Source organism: Staurois parvus, unplaced genomic scaffold (assembly GCF_062004578.1).
Source record: "Staurois parvus isolate SC_StPar_1 unplaced genomic scaffold, SC_StPar_1.0 ptg000105l, whole genome shotgun sequence".
Classification (NCBI taxonomy): Eukaryota; Metazoa; Chordata; class Amphibia; order Anura; family Ranidae; genus Staurois; species Staurois parvus.
The window spans coordinates 5,693,170-5,699,169 of record NW_028317901.1 but is presented as its reverse complement, the minus strand read 5'-3'; positions in this window follow the sequence as shown (position 1 = coordinate 5,699,169).

Sequence of the window (6,000 nt, the reverse complement as noted above, 5' to 3'; positions counted from 1 at the left end):
TCGCTTCTCATGCATGCGCAGTGGGCACCCGGCTGTCACAGGGCGGGAAGCAGCCGGCGCGGGAAGACTACAGCGCTGGACCGAGGAACAGGTGAGTTCCTACCGCAGAGAACAGCTGAGCTGCCGGCCCGGTATTCTGACATGGTGGGGGCGGCGGAAATACAGGACCAGCCGCTTTATATTCGCTCCATAAGACGCACTGACATTTTCCCCCCTTTTTTGGGGGGAAAAAAGTGCATCTTATGGAGCGAAAAATAAGGTAGGTGTGAGTTGCTCATTAACAACATTTCTTTTGTTTCCAAGGGTGGGACAGGTGTCTGGTGGAGTGAGTCATTAAGGCCACCTGGCAGGGGGTCTTCATGAGGAATTTGAGGTGTGAATGGTCATTAATATATCTTTTGTTTTCAAGTAAAACACAAACGCTTATAAACTTGATTTGCTGCATTTACAAGCGGTTTGCGTTTGAAACGCTGATAAAGTCGAAGTCTGAAAGCAAGTTTGTTGTGTTCAAAAAAAACGACTGTAAACTCAACTGAGCGTAAACAACTGAAAAAAAATGCTGAATAGCTCCTAAACGTGAGCTTAGCAGCTGCAGTGTACATGAGCCCTAAGCTTCAGAAAAATGGCAGCTTCCAGCAAGAAGAAACAGGAGCAATGCTGGAGGCAATTTACAGCACACACTAATTTTGGTAGCATAATTATTCATGTGAAATGTATGTTCATTGCTAAGGAGCATTATTTTTGTCAAGTTATAGGTAAAGTTCTGCTTTAACACTGCTGTTATCTGTTAACCTACAATGGTTAGAACAGGTTGAGTATGGGGGAACTTTCACATGAACTTTCACCAGTTGCTATATAGATCCTGTGGGTTATTCAGCTGCTGCTTTCTGGTGGAATTTGTGATCAAGCTTTGAACAGCGGCTGAAAAACGTAAATGAATCGAATGCAAAGCTAATTTAGCTAATAGACACGTCAAGGACCATGCACACTGCTTCTACAGGAGTTTTGTGGGATTATTTTTTGTTTAATTTTTTTTCCTCCTGCCTGTAGGGATAGCTCAATGTTCTCCTACAGGTGAAACTCGAAAAATTAGAATATCGTGCAAAAGTTCATTTATTTCAGTAATGCAACTTAAAAGATGAAACTAATATATGAGATAGACTCATTACATGCAAAGCAAGATAGTTCAAGCCGTGATTTGTCATAATTGTGATGATTATGGCTTACAGCTCATGAAAACCCCAAATCCACAATCTCAGAAAATTAGAATATTACATGCAATCAATAAAACAAGGATTGTACATAGAACAATATCGGACCTCTGAAAAGTATAAGCATGCATATGTACTCAGTACTTGGTTTTGGCCCCTTTTGCAGCAATTACTGCCTCAATGCGGCGTGGCATGGAAGCTACCAGCCTGTGGCACTGCTGAGGTGTTATGGAAGACCAGGATGCTTCAATAGCGGCCTTCAGCTCTTCTGCATTGTTCGGTCTCATGTCTCATCTTTCTCTTGGCAATGCCCCATAGATTCTCTATGGGGTTTAGGTCAGGTGAGTTTGCTGGCCAATCAGGCACAGTAATCCCACGGTCATTGAACCAGGTTTTGGTGCTTTTGGCAGTGTGGGCAGGTGCCAAGTCCTGCTGGAAAATGAAGTCAGCATCCCCATAAAGCTCGTCTGTGGAAGGAAGCATGAAGTGCTCCAAAATCTCCTGGTAGACGGCTGCGCTGACCCTGGACTTAATGAAGCACAGTGGGCTAACACCAGCAGATGACATGGATCCCCAAATCAACACAGACTGTGGAAACTTCACACTGGACTTCAAGCATCTTGCAGTGTGTGCCTCTCCATTCTTCCTCCATACTCTACTCTGGGTCCTTGGTTTCCAAATGAGATGCAAAAGTTGCTCTCATCAGAAAAGAGGATTTTGGATCACTGAGCAACAGGCCAGGTCTGTTTTTCTTTAGCCCAGGTAAGACGCTTCTGACGTTTGTTGTTCAGGAGGTGCTTGTCAAGAGGAATACGACATTTGAAGCCCATGTCCAGGATCCGTTTGTGTGTGATGGCTCTTGATGCACTGACTCCAGCCTCAGTCCACTCCTTGTGAAAGTCCTGAACACTTTTAAATGGCCTTTTCCTGACAATCCTCTCCAGGCTGCGGTCATCCCTGCTGCTTGTGCACCTTTTTCTTCCACACTTTTCCCTTCCACATAACTTTTCTATTAATGTGCTTTGATACAGCACTTTGGGAACATCCAACTTCTTTTGCAATTACCTTTTGAGGCTTTCCCTCCTTATGGAGGGTGTCAATGATGGTTTTCTGCACAACTGTCAGGTCAGCAGTCTTTCTTATGATTGTGATTCCTACTGAACCAGAATGAGAGACCATTTAAAGGCTCAGGAACCCTTTGCAGGTGTTATGGCTTAATTAGCTGATTAGAGTGGGACACTTTGAGCCTAGAATATTGCACCTTTTCACAATATTCTAATTTTTTGAGATTGTGGATTTGGGGTTTTCATGAGCTGTAAGCCATAATCATCACAATTATGACAAATCACGGCTTGAACTATCTTGCTTTGCATGTAATGAATCTATCTCATATATTAGTTTCACCTTTTAAGTTGCATTACTGAAATAAATGAACTTTTGCACGATATTCTAATTTTTTTAGATTAACCTGTATATGTCCATGCTTAGTAGGGCATTTAGAGGCATATTTCAAGAGGAGAGTACAGAGACATAAAAAACCCTTCACAAGTATATTTTTGAGGGGAGTTTTCAAGCAGCACAAGGGGGGGGGGGGATGTTTTTGATGGAAAAAAAAAAAAACACTTCTAAAAGCAAATGCTCATAAACACTCCTAAACTCTTGTACAATATGAGCTACTCAGCATTTTTCTGTTCCTAGTGTGAATGTACCCTCAGTGTTTTTCTATGATAGATTTATTATCTTAATTAGAAATACATGTCTAAGGACAAACATTTGATATATTGCAGCTTACCTGTTGATCTTGCTAGAAATGCAGTGTCCTTGTCACTTTCTGTGATAATGTGTCTTCTGTAAACTACTAATCTCCCTATCTCCCCAAATAATGGAGAATACAAAGGACATACATATTTGGCATCCATGACTGTCCCCACAGATAGTGTTGAACTGAGGATAGCCAACCCTGGGAGCAGGAAATGTGTTCACAGAATTAGGTGAAAATAAAGGAAAAACTAATGCGGCCCCCACATCTAAGGACTGGTAAATTGCGATAAATGAAATGTGTAGTACCATCCCCGAAGCAGCTGCTTGGTATTTTGGGTTCTCTTCTGCGCCGTGACTCTCCGAACAACCTCATCCCTCTGACACACCTGGTTGAGTGAAAGTTACTGCAAGCAGTTATAGGAACACAAGTGTGGATACCTTTTTTAACTTGGCTGTGAACTCGTATCAGGAAATAAACACAAAGCCATTTTTAAGTGGTAAATAAACTCAATGTATTGTTATGGGTTAGAGTAAATGGTGGTGTGAGCATACAAAATGTAGGTTCAGAAAAAGTCTGCTAAACAGTATAATCACTATGCCAAAAGAACGTAGAATGGAGTTCTGTACCACTAAACTGGAAACACAACAAACTGGCAATAAATGGTGCATGTAATCATTGAAGGACAAGTTCACTTTTTTGAAAAAAGGAAATAAATAAATTACTGTAAGCACTTTTTTTTTGCAGTTAAAAAAAAAAATGTGCATTTATTTTTTTAAGGAGCCTGCAGAGCACTGCACCCGCGACCAGCAGATTGTGGATGCAGTCTACAGCTCCTGCAGACTCTAAGGATAGCTGTATGACTATCTCATACAGGCAAGTAGTTACTTTAGAGTCAGAAGAATCCACTAACTACCAGAGCGCTTGCTAGTGCCCTCATAGTAATTGAGAGCTATGAAATGTCAGCCTCAATGGTTGGCAGTATTTGTAGGGTATTCATTAACAGGAAACTGATGCCCATGGCCATAGCCCTGCACAGCCATGCTGGATTAAAATTGTGACAATGGGTTCAGGGAGATCCTACCTCTGCCTGCTGTCATGGGAAAGGCAGTGGGGGTTACAGGGTGCAGATGCTGGAACATGGGTGTAATATGGAACATGTTCCAAAGGTGTACTTATCCTTTAACTGCAATGTGAATAGTACCATAACTAGTCTAGAGTGCATTCTAGCAGAATGGCTAGAATATGGTGCAATGTTTCCTAAGAGGTACCTCTTAGCATAAGCAATGGTCTCTGTGTAGCAGTTTTAAAGGGGGTAGCCTTTAGTCCTAACTCTTCAGCTGGTTAGTGTTGGGGCCTAGTTGTACTGCTGGTGTACGAGAATAGTGCCAACCAAGTCTGCATGCAGCAATAAGGCTACTACTGTAGATGTCTGTATGATCAGTTCCTAAAGAGCTCATCCCTCTCTAGCATCAGATAGTAAGTCCTCACAGTAGCAGCTCTCCATCCAGTCACACATTGATTAATCCCCTCTCTGCTCTGCACCCAGGTGACTCTGACCTTTTGATCCCATTCATGCTGCTTTTATGCAGCATTGGGGTGGTGCACACTGGATTGCATTGTGCACTCTCCTGTCTCCCTCATGGCCAGAAAGAATATAATGCCCTGTACAGACTGGGAAATGCAGCTCTTTCCCCTACACCTGGCAGTCTCTCTCTGGGTAATGTAGATCAAATCTCTCTCTTCTGAACTACAGTTCCCACAGTGCAGTGTTACCAGACTCCGTGTATTGAACTCTTCCAGCTGTTAACCAGTTCAACACTGCAGGGCAGCAGCTACAGCCAGTGTTTCCAAGCACCTGATTATAAATGTATTTTGGGTTTAGGTACACTTTAACCCTCTTTTTTTTTAAGGAGAAAATGTGTGTAATTTGAAATGACCGTTTACTTTTTCTTCCTTTTTGTTTTTTGATGCACTCTATGGGGGGGAAAAAAAAGTAGAGATTCAAAAATGATGGACCAGCAGTGGGAAAATAAGCTTGTGTCTTGGTGAGGCTGACAACAAACTAGCCATTCTACACAATGCAGTTTAATCAGAAATTCATCTCTTTCATAATAAGGGTCTGTTTCTAGTGTCCCTTTCCTCCAGTAAAATATATGATTTTTTCCTGCATTTCAAGTAACATGCCATTGTGTCCTGTTTTACATCTCTGCCCAACAGTTTGGTGCATTTTTAAAGAGGAACTATAATGACCCATTCATACGTATGAATATGCGACACCACATGCACTGCAACACCCATGCATAGGTTTGATTGGACTCCAAAGTCAGTCTGCAGGCTCTTTTCTCGCTTCTAGAAGTAAACACAATATCAAGTACTGTACATGTTGCCTAGTAGGATTTAGGTTTACAGACAATGTCACTAAATGGAATTCCCCTATAAAAGCAACTCCCAAGCAACAAACCATGTATTATCAATCATTTACTGAAACACGAAGTCTCCAGAGAAATTAAAATGTATGAACATCAAACATTTGTCATTACTGGGGGTCATTCAGATCAATTTGCTGTATTTTTGATGCATGGCCTACACTTTGCCATTCATATCAATTCATATGCGGTCATTTAAAACTGCAACACAATGCACTGGAGGCATGAACTCTGGTGTTTGCTACAATGAGTGAGCCTACCCAATTTGCCTAAATTCATTACTTTTATTTTTTTTCTTCTTAAAGTATATGAAAACTCAATCTCTTAAATCTTATATATACTGTAGCATGTTAATGTAATTTGCAGTCTTTGCAAAATCTTTTTTTTTTTTTTTTTACATTAAAAGATTTGGTGATCCTGCCATGAAAGTCCTCATACAACCATTTTCTGACATTATTCCCCAATTGTGCTCCTGCTTTGTCACCCTTTCACATTCGATGGAGACAAGTGGCCATTTCAACACATTACATAGGCATGGTCCACTGTTACCACACTTTGGAAACCTGCCCTGAGAAATGCCATACAGTAATTACTGGAATAC